The 22,123-nt window shown below is 42.8% G+C and overlaps 1 long non-coding RNA gene across 2 annotated transcripts in view; it reads right to left on the reverse strand.

Annotated features, from left to right (window-relative positions):
* Positions 1 to 22,123, reverse strand: part of LOC143836854 (uncharacterized) — a 52,466-nt gene that overhangs the window by 13,041 nt on the left and 17,302 nt on the right. The window contains exons 1-2 of one of the 2 annotated variants that reach the window (XR_013230785.1): positions 15,750 to 15,823; positions 15,297 to 15,365 (exon numbers count right to left, since the gene is read on the reverse strand). This is a non-coding gene — a long non-coding RNA (uncharacterized LOC143836854). Of the gene's footprint in view, positions 1 to 15,296; positions 15,366 to 15,749; positions 15,824 to 22,123 lie in introns of those variants that run through there. The other variant, XR_013230786.1, reaches the window with a different exon arrangement.

Genomic DNA, 22,123 nt, shown 5'->3' on the forward strand with positions numbered 1-22,123 from the left:
AGAATATTGAGTTTGTTAGAAAGTGAATTAACCCTATCCTTGGTGGAAAATCAATTGGTGCATTAAACCTGTAGTTACCAGATAGACAGAGGGAATAGGAGTCTAAAAACAGAGTCCACAAAACTGCCAGTAAAGATAGAAGGGGAGCAGATAAGGGAGGCACCCCCATCATCATAGAATTGTCCCTGAGGGAAATGGAAAAGAAGAGCTGGACTGCAGAAATTTGAAAAGGGCAAAATAAGCTGGTAAAAACAAGTTATATGCTAGATGGTCACCCCACCATCTAAAAAGTTATTTATTCCTGATACATGTTTTTATCTTAGTTCACTCCGACTTAATCAGATTAATAGCAGAAACCACCACCATGCATTTATTTTTATTAAAATATTTATAACCCACATTTTTCAACAGACTTCGCTGTAGGTTCCAGAGATGGAAAATGATAATAAATGTGAATAGCGCAAGCACTAATAAACTATGAAGCAAATACATCAAAATAAGCAGGGAATCAATAGAAAACCAAATGTGACATGAGAAGGGGATCTTGAACTCCAAATGCCTTCCAGAACAAAAATGCCTTTGGGGAGGGAAGTATAATAAACAAACAAACAAACTCATCTGACAACTGATACTGAATTTAAAAAGAGGCAGCTATGCACAGTTTTAGAGTTTGTTCTGCAAAAGCACAAGTGGAACAGGAAACCTGATGTGCAAAAGGGCAGACAAGTGGCTTCAGAAAACACCAACATCTAGAAGAATTTCTTTGTATGCAAGGGATGTCTGGCCATTTAACTTACAGGGAAATTTCCTAGTGGACCTCCAGGGGCCAGAAGCAAGCACAGTCAGGTGCCAGCCACCCTGCCACTCCCCCAGGGTCACTTGGCTTGGGTCAACATTGATCAGTGTCTGCTCACCAGTTGTGCTCTCCCATATTGTCATTGGTTTGTGAGAGGAAGTAGCTGGTGAGCCAGTGCCTGTCACTGGTACTACTGAGCCAAGGCGCCCTGCAGCATAAAATTCTGGCACCCATGGGGACATTTGGCTTACACCAAGGCCACCCTAGCATCAGTTCAACCCTGGCTATGTGCTTTGGAACTGATGCAGTTGTTTGGATGTGCTGCTGATCAACCAGTCCACCCCTCAATTTGCACTGTAACTTTTTTACAAAGGGAATTTGATATGATCTAATCAGCTAGTCATAAGGCCTGAAAGCTACTTTTTCCAAACATCTTACAAGGTGGAAGGAAAATTATTTTTGAAGTTGGGCAGGGGCACCCCCTTCAAACTAATCCTCTCTTTGCTGTTGTTGTTGACTCAATATACCTCAGAGACAATTCTACGAGGGAGGAGGCACACACAGGGTTTCTTCTAATGGACATTTGTTATGGAAATTGTACTAATAACGTCTGAAATGGCATTATATAGATCTTTCCAGAAATACTGAATAAACCTTTTTAAACACGGGGAAAGATTTAAAAGAGGCAAACAATTGTCCCTGATAAGGGAACTTCATAGTACTGCTGTTGGGGAAGCTCTGTGACGCAGCATAGAGGCCCATGCAACAGATGAAAATATGACACTCAAGTAGATAAATATGGCAGAAAATGGTTCTTGAGAGCTGACTTATATTGGGGGTGGCTTTGATTGGGAGGCATTAGATGTTATTTGAGTTCACTGGCCCCAACCAAGAGCCTGACAGAAGAGCACCATCTTACAGGCCCTGCAGAACTGTGCAAGTTCTGTCAGGGCTGGATTTGCTCTGTGAGGTCGGTGGCTGAATGGGTGGGGGGAAAGTTGAGCACAGGGACCACCAACTGGTTGGATTTTGAAGAACAGAGTGGTCTTTGGGGGAATAGATAGAGGTCTCTCAGATATGCAGGATCAGCTCTTCCAACGCTCATGGCTTGCATTCACTGCACATCTATCAAACAAATGGAGGTAGTGACTATCAGGATGATAGACCTGAAATAAAACTTCAATTATGAAAAGGTTATAAGTTTATTCGAAGCAGTTCTCCCAGGACTCACAAAGCCAAATCTGATTATCACAAGTCACACGCCGGTTCTTATCGCCCAGGTTTTCCCGCCTTTCCCAGGCCCATTGAGTTTCACAGATCAACCAGCAAGGTAGCTGCACTGTGCTTTCAGAAATTCCAAAAACACCTGAGTAACAGACTTTCCTCCACCCAGTTAATTGTATCATTTTTGTTGCTAGTGTGAGAGTTCTCTGGCATTTCTGCAAATATGTGGGAAAGGTGTGAGACTTTCCTTGCATTTTTGCAAATCTATCTTCTTTGCTGCAGAGTTGGCTTTAGCAATTCATATTCATAAATTCCTGGATCCTTTTCAGTGTATAAAATTAATAGGAGGAAGACAAAAATGATAAGAAAATTTTAATGCAACAACAACAAGAAGATATTCTAAAGAATGCACAGTAACCACTGATCCTACTCAATATTTGGGGATAAATGTAACTGGACAAAATTGTAACTTTTTTACAAATAATTATCAGAAAACCTGGAAATGATTTGTGCATATTTATCAAGATAGAAAAATGTTAAAATCTCATAGCTTGGTAAAATTTCAGCAATTAAAGTGAACGTGCTACCAAAATTAATTTTTTTATTTCAAATGTTACCTATATATTAGAAGTAAAAAATAATGAAAGAATGGCAAAGATGGATAAACACTGGCAAATAAATAAGAATAAATTTCAAAGTACTTCAAGATGAGAAGAAGAGGGAAAAATTAGCAGCAATGCCACACTTAAAACTGTATTACCTAGCAGCATGCTCAGTCTGGATTGTGGACTGGATTAAAAAACAAGACAAAGAGCAGTAAAACTTGAATCAGCAGATGCAGAAGAAGGTCTAATTATCTATTTGTGATTGTAATGCAGGAAAGGAGTCATATGATTAGATATGAACTTCTGAGAATATGGTTTACTTGCTGGAATATACAGAGTCCATCAAAATCTTTGCTTCTGTCCCCTATAGAAGCTTACCATAACTGGAATACCAGAAACAGAAGCGATATTTTAACATATGATATAATGCTCAGGGGAAACTCAAGTCCCGGCAAGATATCAGAGATGAAGGAATTAATATTCAGTGACTACTATATTATTTATCAATTTCAAGATTAAAGAAAATCATTAGCACAGAAGGTGGAACTTTAAGAGAGATGACTGTATTTCAACTGCTGGTTACAAAACAAAAAGATGATTTATTACAGTGGGAAAATAAACTTGCTCATTATGCAGTAATGGCTAAATTAACAACTTATTTGAGAAATAGATCAATCTCAAAATAATTTGTGGTGGAGCATAGCAAGGTAACAGTAATGGATAGGGAGATGAATGGCCATTTTATACGACTGCTATTGCCCTGATTTGGAGGGCCCAGGCCAGACTGGTCTTGTCAGATCTCAGAAACTAAGGAGGCTAGCAAAGAAATCTTTGCAATGTCAAATTACCTCTGCATATTTCTTTCCTTGACAACCCCATGAGGGTTTGTCATAAGTCATCTGAAATTTGATGCTACTTTACACATACAACTAATTGTATTTGTGGAAAGTAGCCCAGTGAACAGCCATGTACTGCTTGCCCACTGAATATCTGGCCCCCATCACAATTAGGGCAATTAGGACATGAGCCAAATCAGGAAATCTAGCTTCTCTATTTGTTGTCTGGTGGTTAGGCTTATCAAATGGAGTTATCAAATGAATGCTCTAGTACACCTTGTCAATTTCTTACTTATTTCATTGAAATTTGTAATCAGCTGTTCTGGGCCTTCCTTAGTTTTTGAGTAGGATGAACACAGATCGTTTCCACTTCTCTGGCCAGTTATTCATTTCCCAGATTTTTTGGCACAAAGCTGTAATGGTTTTGATTGGTACACATCTCAGCCATGGAATCATAGAATCATAGAGTAGGAAGGTATATCCAGGGTCATATAGTCCAACCCCCTGCACAATGCAGGAAGTCACAACTACCTGTCCACCCACAATGACCCCAATTTCATGACCAAGTGATCCCTTGGATATGATGTCAATGCCCAGGGCCTTGTTGTTCAGCAATTGACTCAAGGCTCATTCAACATCCTCTTCAAGAATGGCCAGTTCAAGTTCTATTTCTATTTCATATTGAAGAGAGCAAACTTCTGTTTTGCATGTGTACAGTTCTTCTATGTATTCCAACCACCTGTTTTTGATGCTCTGTTGGTCAGCCAGTTCCCTCCCTTGTTTATCTTTGATAATGATTTTGTGAGCAGCAAATGGCATTTGAAACCTCTTTACTTGTGTGAAAGTATTTCTCATGTGTAATCTTCTTCTAACAACTTGCATTTCTGTTTCCAGAAAGCTTTACTGTCTATTCTTGCTGCCCTTTGAAAATTTGCATTTAATTTTCTTGCTTTCTCCCTTTTGCCTGCAACATTTGCTGCTTTTCTACATTCAGCTATTCTTATAGTTTCATCTGGGAGCCATTTTGATCTTTTTTCTGGCTTCTTGCACAGTATGTGTTTAACTGCTTTTTCAACAGCCACAGTTTATCAGGCATCTTCAATTTCTGCCTCTTTTGCATCAGTTGTCGGAGCAAAGACTTGGACAGCTGTGATATTTATTGGCTTGGCCATTGATTGTCGAAAAACATTCCACTGCTCAAGAAAATCTTTTACTTGCAATGAAAGCCACACTGTTCCTTCTTATTGAGTTATATCCTGACTAGTAGATGGTAAAATCCTCTGACTGAAAGAAACCATTATCTGTACAATGTAATTCACTGATGCCAAGGAAGTCAATGTTCAACCTGACAATTTCTCTTTTGACAATTTCCTATTTTCCTGGACTCAGTCCTCTAACATTCCAAGTTGTTTTTAGGGCATCTTTGTACAGTACAGACTCTTGCTTTGATAATTGCCGGCATCAGCACCTGGGGTTCCTGCTGGATTTTCCCCAGGCACATCATAAATTCCAGAGCTACTTGCTGCAGGTCCTTGCTCCTTCCGAGTCACTTGTTAGATACCTTCTTGCCTGAGGGGCTCATTTGAGAGCTGTACCATAGGATTTCCTTGGCAATTTTTTTTTACAAAGTAGGTTGCCAGGTCTTTCCTTAACTCTCCCTACTTACCCGGGCTTGGGGCCAGCAAGCTCAGGTCTGCATGGCTGGGCTAGCAGTCCTATTAAACAGCACCAATAATGCTGTTGGTAAGCCTACTTTTATGATTTTCAGAACCTGGGAGCAGTGTAATGGAGATGAAACTTTATTTTGTCAACTATGGTTTCTATGAAAATTCCTGATCCATCCAGAGATAAGGTAGTTACTCTTTTTGCTTTCCACACCTTTCTCCCTTATTATTTCAATATAGCAGTAAGAAGAGAATGCAGAAGCAGACAGGACTTTTCCATCTTCAAATTTAAAGTTAAATGGGGCATCTTTAGATTGTAATTAATCAACGTCTTTACAGTTGTTAGGAATACTAGTATTCCTTTGCATCTGATGGAGTTGGGATGGCATGAGAGCGTTATCATTTTCTCATGCAAAGAGCGAAGGCTTTCAGCCACTGCTCTAAAATGGCAATTGCAAGAGATACTTGTGGCTTCCCTTGCAGAACAAAGTCAGTTTGATGAGTTGGGAGGGGGGCAAGAGCTAAGATTTCACTGAATAGTTTCAGCTGCCTGTGACACCATTAACTACCTTGTCTCAGAGAGTGCATTGTGCACTCACAAATCATTACAAATAATTATTGAGGCTGATATCTCCCATAATTAAACGTAATGATTTCATGGTTCTTTGGCTGACCAAGAACCAGTCATTTGATGATAATGGCTTTCCTTGCCTTTTATTCAGAGTGTATTAACTTTCTTCACTGCCTGAAAGGCAGTTATTAACACAAGAGCATTTTATAATTGGGTTTGTTCTGACTTGCATGCTATTCATTAAATACTTACAATCAAAGCTGATAAGATCCCATTTCTTGGACAGAACAAAACTATGTTCTTCACTAATGGGCAATCTTATTCCCTTGGATGTGATGTTTTATCACCGAACAAACACTTCGATTTCAATATCTAGTTTACAAATGTTATATTAGCTTACAGACACTGTGGCCACTGGCCACACTATCTGAGCTGGTGGAGGCATTGTCATAGGTGGTCCTGGAGACACATAGACTGAGTTTTCTGGGAGACTTCAACTTCTATGCCCAGCATTCATTTTGGGTACAGCACAGGATTTTGTAGACTCTGGCTGTCTTGGGCCTCTTTCAAGTCATGATTGGTCCAACACATCAAAAATGCCATACCTTTAACTTAATTATTTGTGCTGTGCCTTTTAGGGAAGGTCTGGTTTGGGAGCTGGTGGTTCAGCCTATGCCAGAGCCTGACCACTATCTCCACAAGACAAGGGTGAATATATCATTGATCCTTATCACTCCATCATTTCACAGGGGAGGTGAGTTGATTAAAATGATCCACCTGTGAACTTATGGATCCCAGCATAGGGGATTTTAGGATTTAAAAAAAGTAATATATTAAGGGTGTGGTGAAAACATAGAACATGACACTCCTAAAAGCTATCAATCAGGCTGTTCCTCATGGATATTTCCCACCCTTGGGATTCAATTTGGTCCCATGGTTTACCATGGAGCTCAGTGACCTGAAGATGTTTGGGAGAAATCTAGAATTACACTACAGAAAATTCATTCACAATTATTCGCAGTCTATATTGCTCACTGGAAGACCCTTAAAATTGCTGTAACAGCAGTAGAGAAATGTTAATTCCCTGCTTCCATTGCATCAGCTAGTTCACAACCAGCCCTGTTGTTTAAGGTGTTTTGGCACCTGATGACTCCTAAATCTGAGCAAGTAATTATCTGTGATTCTTTTGCAGCTAATTGTTGCTTTTATTGTGTTTTATAATGTTTTATTTATATTGCAAGCCACTTTGAGTTCTGCAAAGGAGAACAGTGGCTAAGATGTTATAAAATAAATGAATAGACCTTGGAGTAAAGGTCAGGCTGAAAATGGGAGATCTGCAGTGCTGAAATGTAACTGCAGGAGTTGGTTTGCAAACTTTTGTGCCTGTTTCTGATCTTCTGTCTTCAAGGATGACTTGAACTGTAGTAGCAGCAGGCACAACTGCACCAGTGCTGATCCTTGTCAGTTGAGCTCAAGTCACAAGAATAAGCCCAGCTTATTGTACCTGGTCTGTTGCCAAGTTTAGTCATCAGCCCTAGTAGGAAGGAGACATCATCTATTCTAGAATAAACAAGTTGGCAGGATTTCAGTGAGTGTAGGAAGCAGGTTTAGGAAAGTGAGACTTTAAGTACTATTGCAGCTGGATGGGTTTCAGATGTTTGTAAAGAAAACGCTATGAAAAAATGTCTACAGAGTACTTCAGTTTTCATGTGCAGATTTCTGAAACTGCTAATCAGAAAACGTGTTTTCTTACAGAATATTTTATATTTGGACATCTTTTGTTTGGCTTCTCTAAGAACTACTTCAGAAGTATTGTGGACAGTTAGCTTAATGCAGGGGGGGGGGGCTAACCAGTTTTTTTAAAAAAATCTTGTCCTCTATTTAGAGGCTATCTAAGCAACATAGGGAGATTTTCACACTAATACAGGCTTTATTAACATTCTGAATTATTCAACATGAAATCCAGTTTTAAAATAATGAACCATTAAGTATGTTCAGTACTTCTACTGAGAGCAGAAACCAGCAATCTTGTGGCACCCCTGTTCACCTCTTATGCTTTTTCTGACTCTGCAAGTAAAACCTTCATGAAAAAAATGGTTTTGGTTTTTCCATCCATATTTCACATTAGTTTCAAAGGCCCATTTGCAAACACTGATAAGAGGGAAGGCTATGGAGTTAAGGCTTTAGATTCTGATGGTACTCAGAGAGTCTCTGAAAAATGGCCTCATTTACTGACCTTTATGCACTAGGACTTTTCTTCGAGCAGCAACAACCTCGATAAAGAACCTCCTAAATATTTTATACATTTCCTTCATTAGATCTTGTGTACAGCTTTGCCAGAACAAGATGCTTAAATGGATCTGTGGGTGCCTGCTGGGAAGCTCTATAGAGAATGTTTGTTTTATGTGTGTGTACATCATAATTCTCACAGGGCAAGAAATTGTTTGGCAAGAAATGCCATTTGCACCTTAGTCCATTTGAGTAGTAATTTAGCCATGTTGATTGCCTTTCTTTAGGTAATGGGTTTAGAGATGAGCTGCCAACATTCTTCCTGATTGGGGTGTCACATATAGTGGCAACACAACAGGGAGTGCAATCTGAGCAGTGTAGTTGGAAGTTGCCTCCTCTCACTATTTGTCACCCATATTGCTGCTGACCAAAGCAGCTGACCCACCTTTTGTAGACATCTAAACACAACCTCTGACTGGTAGCTTGCCATGGCTAGGACCATTGTCTGAAATGCTTGCTAAATCTGATGCTGACTAATATTGCTTCAGTCAAGACAGCTTTTTTAATTGGATAGGGTCATTATGGCTATCAAGAGAGTCCATCAGTGAATGTTCATCTGACTTAATGTTGATAAACCCTTAAATCCTTGCTGGGCACCTGCAATTAATGTGCATGGGAATAATGGTGGCAGGCCCAGACAGGGAGTGACGTTAGTCCATAGAAACAAAATAAAACAGGATCTCAGTGACACCTTAAAGATCGACAAAAAGTTTGTGCTAGAATAAATGTTGTTGGCTTTTAAGATGCCACTGGACTCCTAGTTTATTTTGGTTGCAGGCCTAGCGTTTCCAGCAATCCCTAGAGAGACACGACATCACATCTGGGTTTTTCCTGGTAGTGATGTCATGCCATCGGCAATTACTTTAAAATGATTCTCCCTTAGGCCACTGGAAGCACCCACTAAGCTCTAGAAATCTCCTACACTCCAGTGGGCTCTACCCAGCCCCCAACCTACAGAGCTAACACGCATATAAGAATAAATGCAGAGGGGATCCAAACTCTGAACAAATGATGTTCCCAATTACACCAAGAAGACCCTGTGTCCTGCAGCTGTATACACTATGTACATTTCCCAATGAATATTCATAGGCTGGAGTCACTCTGCTGTCACCTACAAACATGTTAATGAATAATTGCATATGCTTAGAGTGTGTCTATAAAGAACTTGTATATCTGTCTCCATTTCTGTGGAGCAGGCCTGTGCAGAGCAGAAAAGCAGAAGGATAATCAAGCACCTAGGGAGCTGCAGTGCCTGGCTGTCATATCACACATGGCCTGCGGCTGCATATTGTTGAAACCTCCTTTAGAGAGAATGCCGGTCAATTTTTGAAGTGTTGTTTGTTATTTTGACATGAATTGAGCACTAATGAACTCTCAGATCAGCTGCACCCATAAATTTTCTGGAAAATCTTTCCCATCCTCTGCAAAATCCATTTTTCTTTTTTGATCTCATAAATATCAGGACACACCGCTGAGAGTGTCCATAAATCAGCAGCAATCCTCCTGGGACAAGCTCTGTCATTCACATCTCAACTTTTATACCCTAGAGAAAAATCAAAGGTTCAGAATGAATTACTCGTTTGTTCCATAGCAACTGCCCATTGAACGTTTTGCCATGTTCAGCAGGAATTGAAGGATAGGAACTGGTGATGAGTTCTGTTTAAATTGCTTCTTAAAAGTTCTGCTTAATATTAAGATTTGCAGCAAGAAGAAGCAGAAGCAGAAACTAAAGCTCTAATGCCTATCATAATGGTCAGCTTTAGCTATACCCACGTAGATATAGTGGTAGAAATAGCAGCATCAGCATTTTTTTTCCTGAATCTAAAACAAACCCACACTTTCATTAGGGAGATGCAAGGATAGGGAAACAATACTTGTTTGATTTCTGCCTGCCAAAGTTGCAGAACTTTTGTAAAGGGTGAGAGGCAAATCTAACACTGGCCAATGGACTCAATCATTATCCAGATGCCTAAAAAGGCCACAAATCACATTTTTTTAAATTTATTTTTTAAAAATGTTTGTCCTGCCTTTCCTCAAAATTCTAATCATTAGACTTATATGCATACACACCCCCAAAGCATAGTTAGAATCTTTAACCGCTCCTGGCGGAGCGGAAGAAATAAAAAAGTAAGGGCCCCGAGGGCAGGCCCTGTCCGGGATGAGGAAGGGTGCCGATAGGCCCCTTCCTCTGGACTGACAAGCAGAGGGCCCAATCGGGAGGCGCAAAGCGCCTCCCGATTGGGCCCTCTGCTTCTCAGTCCAGCCCCAAACTGCCAATCAGCAGCCGCGCACAGCGGAGCTGCTGATTGGCTGTTTTCCCAGACTACAACCAATTGAGATGCGCGAAGCGCCTCCCAACCCGCCCCACCCCCCACCAGAGCTTACCTTCGCTCCATGGCGGCCATTGCTCTGCTGGCCGCCGAGAGCTAATGTATGTTCTCTGGCCCCCGCCCTCTACCCGACAATGGCTCCCCAGACCCCAGGGAGGCCGCCAGCTGGCACGCTGAGCCGCCCAGCGCCTTCCCCGGGGCCTGGAGAGCTTTTTCCCAGATCGGGGGGGGGGAGGAAAAAAGCTTCCCAAGCCCTGGGGAAGGCGAACCGCGGCTCCGCAAGCCGCGCATCACCTTCCCCGTGGCCTGGAGAGCTTTTTCCCAGATCGGTGGGGAGGGAAAAAAGCTCTCCAGGCCCCAGGGAAGGCGATCCGCAGCTCCGCGAGCCGCGGATCGCCTTCCCCGGGGCCTGGAGAGCTTTTTTCCAGATCGGGGGTGGGGAGGAAAAAAGCTCCCCAAGCCCCTAGCGCCCGCTGAATTTTGGTTTCAGCGGGCTCTACTACTAGTCATAGAATAATAGAGTTGGAAAGGGCCTCCTGAGTCATCTAGTCCAGCAGTCCCCAACACCCGGGCTGCGGACCGGTACCAGTCCATGGATCAGTCAGTACCGGGCTGCGGCTCCTCCTCGTCCTCTTCCCTGGCTGCTGCCTCGGGGGCTGCCCTGCCACTCTGCCGCTGGCTCATCTTGGGTGCTCTCCAGTGGCCTCCATGGCTGGGGCTCCCCCTAGGCATGGCACTGCACAGCTGCTGCTGGCAGTGCCCCCAGCGGGATGCGGGAAGTCAGGGGCGCCGGGGGGGGGGGAAAGCAAGTGGAGAAGGGGCTCAGGCAGCAGCGATGTCTCTCAACAAAAGACTACCCCCCCCAAGCCTCAATAAAATTATCAAGCATTGACCGATCCACAGTGATAAAAAGGTTGGGGACCACTGATCTAGTCCAACAACCTGCACTATGCAGGACACTCACAACCCTATCACTCATCCACTGTAAACTGCCACCTCCTTGAACCTTCACAGAATCAACTTCTCTGTCAGATGGCTATCCAGCCTCTGTTTAAACATTTCCAAAGATGGAGAACCCACCACCTCCTGTGGAAGCCTGTTCCACTGAGAAACCACTCTAACTGTCAGGAACTTCTTCCAGGTGTTTAGATGGAATTTCTTTTGAATTAATTTCACCCCATTGGTTCTGGTCCATCCCTCTGGGGCAAGAGAGAACAACTCTGCTCCATCTTCTACATGGCAGCCTTTTAAATACTTGAAGATGGCTATCAAATCCCCTCTCAGTTGTCTCCTCTCCAGGCTAAACAGACCAAGCTCCCTGACCTTTCCTCATATGTCTTGGTCTCCAAACCCCTCACCATCTTTGTTGTCCTCCTCTGGACCATGTTCCATTTTGTCTACATCCCTCTTCAACTGTGGTGCCCAAAACTGAACACAGTACTCCAAGTGAGACTGAACCTGTCCACACATCAGATACCCTGTGAGGTGGGAAAGAGCCCTGATATCACTGCTCAATCAGAACAGATATAAGTGCCATGGCGAGCCCAAGGTCACCCAGCTGGCTGCATGTGGGGGAGTGCAGAATCAAACCCAGCATGCCAGATTAGAAGTCCACACTCCTAACCACTACACAAACCACTACACCAAGCTAGAAGGTCATCTAAATGCTGCCACTTGATTTTCAGCAGTAAAAGCTGTTAAGACACCACAGCTCAGTTCCCTATCTCAAAAATGGGAATTCTTCTTGGCTACCCCACTGGAATGGGATGTAAACAAACAAATAATGTATTTTTGGGAAAATGAAGCACATTAAAAGTTCTATACAAGATATGACATTATGTTTCCACTGGTAAAAGAACATGTTTCTAGAAAGCCTGCCAAGTTTGTTTCTCCACCACCATCCACATATGTGAGAATCCCTGTGCTGGGACCCACGAGATGTGAATTCACCCAGTCACTGCTGAGACATTTCATCATCTCTGACTCTTGAATGTTGCCACTTCCAGCAGTATTACAGGGCAATTTCTGCAAATTCCTGTGTGAGAACTCATAGGGATCGGCAGATAACATCTGTCACTAGTAGCTGCACAGCATCTCGCTGGATTGCAGGTATTTTAATATCTCTATCACTCAGGACCTCATGCTTTGCAAATAAAACAAATGAGAGCAAACTCCTGGCAGCTGGAAACCCTCCCGCTGCTGAATACAATTTAAATAAAGAGATTTGGAGCCACTTGATCCTGTCTTATCCTCTCCTAACAGAAGGGATTTAGCAGCAACTTCTTCACCCACATCTTGTCTTCCATTTCCTATTGAAAACTGTTTTGGCACATGGAGATCTAAACACAGCAGCAGCCCTCCCTGCAAACAGATGGGCCAGAGTTCTCTTTGTTCCCTGAGAGCCAGCTACCTCCCCAGTTCTAGAAGATTCAATACCACCTTTTGAGGAAAAGTAAACAGTTCAACGATTTATACCAGTAGGCTCCAAACAAAATGTGTTGGGGCATGCCAGTTACTCAAGCAAAATAAATGATATGCCATTAAAAGAATCATAGAATCGACGAGTTGGAAGGGACTTCCAAGGTCATCTAGTCCAACCCCCTGCACAATGCAGGAACTCACAACTACCTGCCCACCCACAGTGACCCCAATTTCATGCTCAAGTGATCCCACCACCCAAAAATTCTCCAGAATCCATCCTGGCCTAGAGGAATTTCACCTACCATCCCACAGTGGCAATCAGCGATTCCCTGGGTATGCAAGAAAGCACCACAAGAGACCAACACTGGCACATCCCTTCCTCACTCACAAGATACCTAAGTTCAGTGGTCCCCAACCTGCGGGCCGCGGCCCGGTGCCGGGCCGCAAAGGCCATGGCACCGGGCCGCGGCTCCCTCTCCCCGCCCCGCCCCCGCAGTAAAAAACTTCCCAGGCCGCAAGCTTGCGGCCCGGGAAGCTTCTTACTGCGGGAGGCGGGGAGAGGGAATCAGGGCCGGGCCGCGCCTGTGCGGGCCGCGCCTGTGCGGGCCACGCCCGCTCGGCCCGATCCGCGGGCGCGGCCCGTGGGCGCGGCCCGATCCGTGGGCGCGGCCCGGGCGCGGCTCGCGGGCGCGGCTCGGGTGCGGCCCGATCCGCGGGCGCGGCATGGGCGCGGCCCACGGGCGCGGCGTGGGCGCGGCCCGATCCGCGGGCGCGGCCCGATCCGCGGGCGTGGCCCGCACGGGCGCGATCCGCGGGGGCGCGGCCCGATGCCCTGCCGGTCCCCAGCCTCGGAAAGGTTGGGGACCACTGCCTAAGTTCATAAAATCAGCATTTCTGTCAGATAACTATATAACCTTGGCTTAAAAACTTGCAAAGAGGGAGAATCCTTCCCCTGTGAGTCCAGAAGACAAAAATATCCTCAATAAATAAGTCAAATCACTAGACGTTTAAGTGACCCCCATCCATGAAGACACTTTATTTCTTCTCCTGTTTGAAGTAGCAATGAGGTGGTAGAGAACAGATTGCGGATTTTTTAAAAAATCTGTGCAAATAGAAAAACCAGCTGAACAAGCTAAACAAGGGGTTAGAACCACCAGCTTTACTAAGTGCTTACTTGCATGGACTTTTGTGGTTAGGGGAACATTCCAAAAATGATTTAGCACAGCCTTTCTCAATCTTTTTTCTGCTGAGAAACTCCTGAAACATTCTTCAGGTGTCAAGGAACTTTGGAAGTGATGTCAGCAGGCCACACCTCTCTTCCATGCCCCTGGAAGTCACATGTCACCAGAAATGACATCCACCAGGCACTCCCACTGGCCTACTCCACTGGGCCAGGAACAGGGCTGGCAGGTATCTGCCACTTCATCGCCCCTGCCACCCCCTACCTCCCAAGCAATTAAGTTAAAACAAGAGTACTTACTACTCTGCACTCTAGTCGCTACCACATGTGATGAGCCTCAACCAACAAGGATTTTATTATCAGGGTCCCTCCCCTTTCCAGCCCCTCTAGGCCTTTCATTGGCCATTCTAGGGAGGGTGAGTCAACCTAACCACATATGGTCATATTACCCAAAATAATGTTAAAAATTAAAAAATATATATTTAAAAACATAATTCCCATCCATTCAGGGAAATCCCAGGGTTTCAGGAAATCTCTATTGAGAATGCCTGATTTAGAGCAATAGTTCTTTCTCTTATGTCTCTTAGCACTTCTCCCAAACTTATTTATTGATGATATTTTTGTCTTCTGGACTCATGGGAAAAACTCATATGAGAGTACTTCAGGATTTTAGGACCAACAGCTTTCATCCCACTGTTAACCTGAGCATTTTCTGGACACCATTATTATGGCAAATATTATGGACATATAACCATGACTTTACACTTTTAAAAAGCAACACTGACAATCACCCTTGTCCACAGCAAGGTCCCAATGGGATGCCCACCAAGACCTTTCTTGGGGTCCACCAAGTATCTTTAGAAACTGGGTGGGACAAAAGTCTTTTGCTCCAAAAGACCATTGGAAATCTGATTGTCTTAGCAGATTTTTTAAAGACATAGATTCATCCATCATAGCACAAGGATCTTTACTGTGTGTATTTGCAAAAAAAATTTCTAAATATGCTCATTTGAAAATGCATTCTGTTGAACAGAAGTTCTGCCTAAAATGTTGAAGAGTTACTGTGATAGTTATACACAACTTCACATCCTGACATTTTGTGGTTAGCACTATCTCCCATAGCAGCCATTTTGTGATTGCACACTGGCAGTCTTCAAGCAAAGGTTGGATACACACTTTTCTTGGATGCTTTAGGATGCTTAGGGCTGATCCTGCGTTGAGCAGGGGGTTGGACTAGATGGCCTGTATGGCCCCTTCCAACTCTATGATTCGATGATTCTCTGATTCTATGATTCTACATCACCCTTTGTCAGAAGTGCAGTGGTTGGGTATCCCTGGTTTACAGCCAATAGTGTATGCATTCATTCATTCATTTCCTACCTTTCTCTCCTATGGGGTCATGGTTCTTCCATTATATCTGCTGCAGTCCCTTAGACAAAGAACTTTCTCCTGAAAGATTTATAACAGGCATTTTAGAATTACAATAACCATCCAGTAAAATCAAGAAGACATATCCAGAACAAGTCTGCTACAAGACAGGGCTGAAATGAGACAACAGAGTACCACTGGTTGTCACCTATAGTTTACAGCTTAAATCAATGAACATAGTGAAAAGCATCTGCTGATCTCAAGGAATCACAATGGAAAGATATATGGAATGAGACTCTTTAGAAGGGCTTAGAGCTTTAAGAGCATTATAACTAACAGCTATAAGCAGGCAGACTATTTTTTTACAGTAATGGTGAAACTCATTGCACTCTGCTGAGAAACTGAGAATCAGGTAAAAAGAAGAGGCAATTTCTCTTGCTACTTCTTCCAGGCACAATTACTTACACTCCATGTTGGGAAAAGGCTGTGCTTTATAATATATGACTATACCTATTACGAAGCTGCCTCTGAATATCCTGGGAACCGTTCTTATTAACTGAATGGGTGGCTAGAATAACTAACAAAGCTATTTTGGGCCTCTTGGATATCAGTCTAGTACACTGTGTACTAGGTCAGTGTTTTTCAAACTTAGGTCCAGGAATCTCAGGGAAACGAGTACTTAGCAAGAACAGAAGGGGAACATTTCTCACTCTCATGTAGCTAACATGAAAAATGGGGCCTTCTCGGAATGCAGTCTGCAGACCAAGGGAAGGGATTTGGCTTTCTCCTGCTTTGAAGGGCAGATGTTCAGCCAGTTGCTGCTGTCCACAGTTGATGAACTTTCAAATTACTAACAGCTAGGGAGACTAGGAGGGAGAAACTTATCAAAACAGTAAATAACAGAATTTCAGGGGAATTCTATAACATTCCATGTTGCAGTTACACAGCTGGTAGTGATGTTGTGGTGTTGCAGCATATTTTTTACCCCCGTTTTACCTCTGCTGCCAAAGCAAGCAGCCTGGCCCCTGAAGCACTAGCCAGAAAGTGCACTGATTGATTGCTCTGATTGGTTGAACAACACCAAGGAGGCACACCAAGGAGTCATCATAGTTTCTTCAGGGATAAAATTTATTTCAGCAGACAGAAAGAGATCACTCTGCATCCATAGTCAATAATACCCAACAGTGGTTTTCAATTGAATACAGGAAGTTAAACTGCTGTACAATGCTGGTCTACTGCTTTGAGCAACTCTGACGGATTTTCCAAGTTTTTCTCCATCTTCAATCAGTTGGCCTCTGTGGAGAGATTCTCTGCAGCTCAGTATTTCAGTAACTGGGACTGCACTCAGTTTATGTGATGAAATCCAGCTCTAAGGCTAGAGCTGGCAGGAAGAAGGGTGCCAGGAATAAGCAATCAAGCTCCAAGCTCAGGGTATGTATATATTAATAGGTCTGGCTGGAGTAACGCAATGATTTACCATGTAACACTCTGCTGGAATGTCACACCTAAAAGTGACAGAGACAGCTAGGAAACATATGACTAGCAAGTAAAGCTTTCCTCATGAAGAAGGAAGGACTCAATGACCCCAGAGGAGATCATTCTCCCAAGAGGAGATTGTAGATTCTCTGGACTCAGAGAAGAATTGCTCTTACTCCTGCATCCTACTGTAAACCTGGGAGGCACAAGCCCCAAAGGACCAGGGCTTTACCTAAGGACTCTATACTGCCCACATAGAGAAAGACAACAAGAAGTCCCAGCCTTGAGATCTAAAGGAATGCTGGACTTTAAACCACTACAACTTTAAGAGAAGTTAGCCTGTTCTATTGAAAACTCATTTAGGATAACTACCAACTACACAGGGCTGCCAACAGTCAAAGATTCCATCTGCCTTCACTCCATATGACTCTGATCTAAACTAAATATTTTAACAAAACAGTTACATGGCTGGCTGTTAGCTATCATCTATAATAATTAAAAAATCCACATGTCTGTCTATTTGTGACAGGCATAACTCATTAGAAAATAAAACTAGGAATCAGAAAATTGGACACCAGCTTCAAAATGATCATGGGATTTCCAGGTCCAAAAAATGGAAAGGAATTGGAATATTATCTACAGACCATCACCACCACCACCCATGCTATTTACAATGGAAATTAAGGTTGTTTACTGCTTAAAGTATTGGACTGGGATCTGGGAAACCGAGGTTCAAATTCTCACTCTGCTGTGGAAGCTTGCTGGGGGACCTTGGGCCGATCACACACGCTCAGCCTAACTTACTTCACAGGGTTGTTGTAAGTACAAACAGAGGAGAATGAGGTAAACTGCTTTGGATTCCCCTTGAAGATAAAGGTGGGATATAAAATAAATAAATAAATAAATTCTTACTTCTGTTCCTCATTTGGTACTACTGATGCAGGTTAATATTTATTATCATGCATCTTAAAGGAGCATCTTTTTAATATTTTGGGGAAATAGTAATATTACCTATAATATTACCAGCCTAGAATTATTACCAGAGGTTTGTTCCTATACTATTATTGAATGCATTCTATACATGCAATTTCCTTCCTTTGTATTGCTCTGAGGACATGACAGAATAAAGAGCCTCCACAGGGCATGTAAATACCATTTCTTGTGTCCAAGTAAGAGAAGGGAGAGGAAATTAAGATTGTAATTGAAGTGGAGGACTTGAAGATGTTAAACTTTTAGAACCACTGTGGAAGAGGTCCTCACACTCATCTGGTTAAAAAAAATGTTTGGTTTTGTTTTTACCATGAAAAGATATTATCCCAGATTTTAGTTGTATTCCAGATCATTGGTATAGTGACGGATAGAAGTTACCTAATTACAAGGAAAATTAAAACTTTTTTTGCATGCCCATGAACTTAGTTATTGAATCACCTATTGCTAAGGGGACAGTCTTAGTACTGTAAACTTATTCTGGTATGTTTAGACCTGTCAGTTCCTGGGCCATATTAAGGCCAGCCAGGCTATTTAATGCACTGCACCGCAGAGAAATCTGTATGTGCACTCTAGTCACAAATCCATATCAGTTCGGCAAGATGAATGTAGAAATAGTCATCCTCCCTAAGCCTAGTTCCAAAAATCCCATGCCCTTCCTCTAATATCCATTCATCATTTCCTCCAGTACATCTGGGATGTTGATTATTCTGAAGCTTTAAGATTCCTCATTTATCCTTCCCCAGTGCAGAATGCACTGTTAGTGCATTAAATAAATAAACACACAGCTGAGTCACTTGTCCATATGCCACCAGTGCTAATCCTTACTCTCCGAAGGATCACCCTGAATTACACTTGTAGAAGGTCAACGCCTGCACTGTTCCTGAACTCACAGTCTGAAACCACGTCCAAACTGCAGATCAGATGTAACGCAAGGCTTCCATTTCAGTGAGCAGAACTCATCAAATGCAATACTGAGTCACTGTCCTTGTTTTTCAACCAATGATAATTCATTTTCAAACCCATTTCAGCACTAATGAGAAAGCAAGAAAAGAAAAGGGAAAGATAATTTAGTTGTCCAGACAGCACCCTCTCTAATCAATGGCACTAGTGGCCAGTTTAGAGGAGGTATTATTCTTTCATTATGGCCTATTATGTATCGGTGTTTCCCCTCATTTTCACCATGCATATTCATTGGGTTTTCTTTGTCATTCTGCATTGATTTTCCTCCCTTCAGTGCTCTGTTTGCTTTCTGTTCTCTGCTTCCCTGGGTTTACTGAGACTGCTTTTGTGCTGATTTTTCCTCTTGTTTCTCTTCCAAGCTGAAGGCCATTCAAAAGTAGATTCCCTCAAATTTCCCACACACACATAAACACTTTTACCACCCCTTGAAGTTCACTCCCCCACCCACGTCTAAGTTGTTATACACAATTTGGACCTTCTGACATTTTCTCCATATAACCCCATTCATTGGTTTAAAAGTTCCATTCCCACTTCTTCTTAATTTTTTAAAAAAATTGATAAGCAGTATGAGTCTATCAATATGAGACTATTGCTAGTCTCAAATAACTGATTTTTTTTAAAAAAAATTAACCGCTCTGTCAGTTTTGGGGAGTTTTCCAAGAGTCTCCCGGGGAGTCCTGGGTGTAAACTGCATGGAGCTTTTATTCTAACCCCAGATCGATTCAGTCCCTGCCCTCTACACAGAATGCGATTTCCATTTGGATTTTGGCCGATTTAAATTTTCCTTCTGCAGCAAGAAGGATTGATTCGGAGTGACCCTACCTTTATTGTGCGATATCTCAGAGTGCTTTTAATCCTGAATATCCATTTGGGAAAGAAAGCTCAGTGGTAGAAAACCTCTGATAGGCTACACCGGGTCATGTGACATGCTTGCCTTAAAGGAGAAGCCCCTAATTTCTCTCAACTTCTGTCGGTCCTGGATTTTTCCTCCCTCCTCTGCCTTTTTCGATCCACTCCCCCGCCCCTCCAAGAAAAGAAAGAGGCTCCCTGCCTGGCTCCTCTCTCCCCACCCTTCAAGAAAAGAAAGAAAGAGGCTTGCCTCCCTCCCCCCCCCTTCTGAGCCTCCCTAACTGTCGGGAAGCAATGAGGAAGAATGACACGGAGAAGGATTTCCTGCGAAAGACCTCTCGAACAGAGGGGGATCCTTTATTTATACATACATACACGGAAATCATTTCAAATAATCCCGCAAGGTAGCGTGGAGCAGACTGATAGGCTTCAAGTAATCCTGCGAGGTAGCGTGGAGCAAACTGATAGGCTTCAAGTAATCCTGTTTCCATATAAGGCAATTGTTGTGCTGTAGTATCCTGATTGGTCTAGGTTAGATGCAGAGGTGCAGCCTCAGAGAGCGTGGTTTGCCAACGCCCTCAGGCCGAATCTCTACACCTAACCACATGCAGAAGACTTTCCTGTTTCAATGGGGGTGGGGGAGAAGAAGACCCGAGTTCAAAGCGATCTGAATTCAACAGGATTGACAATGGAATAAAGAAAGTAAGTGCAGACTCTGCCCTGGCTGGAATCTCCTGGGCTGACCTTGAATATGTGATAAGACATGATGTGGAGACTAGGAAGACAGTTTGCTTTTTTTTTTAACTGGACTTATGTTGGTGTAGAATTATTTAATAAGGTTAATATTTGTGGACATTAAAGCTTTATGATGGATGTATAATACATATTTATATTAGCCTGTCTATACATTGGGCTTTTTATCTATCTGTTTAGTTTGCTCTTACTATTAGGATCTGCCATGAATTTTAGCAAATGTTAGAAATGCATGCTCTGCTTTTCTTCTCACTTCACACCTCCCCGCCCCATGTGTCTTCACCTGATTCCAGGAGTGGAGAAAGTATCCTTGGGCATCCCTTTAATAGCTGGGATGCTTTGTACATTACCCACTGTTTCATGGGTTCTCACAGTAGGGGGATTTGAAGGTGGACCATATGCTGAACCTGTATTGTTTTGCCTCAATTTTGACAAAGAATTGTCTGGCTTAGCTCACTTGCTTTCAATAAACTCAGTCTTTTGCTTCAAGTCAGAGATTTGTATATTGGGAAATCTGTAGAAACCTCATGTTATCTCTGCTTCCTGATACTTTTAGTCTCTCCTCAAAGTACAGTGAGCCTGTGAAAGGGTAAAACTAAGGAGAGAAATGGGAAGGGGCATACTAGGTTGGAAAACATTTTAGACCTTTGACCATTTCAGAAGAATCAGGGGCACATCCTTCAATTTATGCAGGGCAGTCATCTAGGCTGGAAACAGCATGTGATTTAGGATTGCCAACCTCCAGAATTACAATTCATCTCAGGACTACAGAGAGCTTCCCATGGAAAAAATGGGTTCACAACCCTAATTGGGATTTTTTTTCTCCTTTGACTTTGTCTTCACTGGTGCTGCTATGCTGCAGGAAGCCCAGGAGACATCTGTCCCATGTCTTTGGTTTTCATCAGAGAGAAATCCAGCAAATGTGCCTTGCTGGTTTCCAAGACATATAACCTGATTCATATTAGCAACCATGTGGCAGTAATGCTGTCTGACTGCCATATATATCCTGTTGTATTTGGGTTACAACACAACATAAATGTAATATCTGAAAATGCATTAAGCCTGGATGAAGATTTTATACACCCACACATCACAAGGATATATATGAGCACTTTCAGTGGTAAGTCTTGAGCAAAGACGTATCACAAGGAAAGTATTGCGGCTGCCCTCCCATGCCTGTCCTGAACATCTTTCCCCACTAACATTTGATAGAACTGCCCCTTGCAAATGGCAGCCAATTGAACTGGGACACAGAGATCCTATCACATATTTATCCATGCTAGATGTTACTGAGAAGATGTGATAGGAAATCATTCCGTGAATTGAGTAGTTGGGTCCTAAACAATTTGAATCTATTATATAAACAGTGGTGGTTCAATAAAGGGCAATGCCTGAAGCTCCTGTCTCTTGACAGCCATCTCTTCCTACCACTATCACTTTCTGCCCCACCAACTCTCCCCATTTCCACCACTGCAGAGGAGCTAGCATAGTTAGCACATTCCAGCTGATCTTTACAACAGAGATTAACTGATTAAAGTATATATAAAGCTTCAGGAACATATGTGCTTGATAGTAAAGAGAAAAAACAGAGCTAGGGTCCTGGCTACATCACTGACTGAGAGAAAGATAGACTGTTGAACTTCTGAGGAGAAACAGGATATTGCCCTAAGAGTAGCAATCTAGTGACAGATAAGGAATAATACAGGAGAGAAGATACTGATCTCACTATACTATCCGAATGTCCTCTTGCTTCCCCCTTTGTACACCAGACATTGCCTGTTCCAAGATTATGGAGACAACGAAGGTAATGT

The sequence above is a fragment of the Paroedura picta genome, chromosome 4 (assembly GCF_049243985.1).
Source record: "Paroedura picta isolate Pp20150507F chromosome 4, Ppicta_v3.0, whole genome shotgun sequence".
NCBI lineage: Eukaryota > Metazoa > Chordata > Lepidosauria > Squamata > Gekkonidae > Paroedura > Paroedura picta.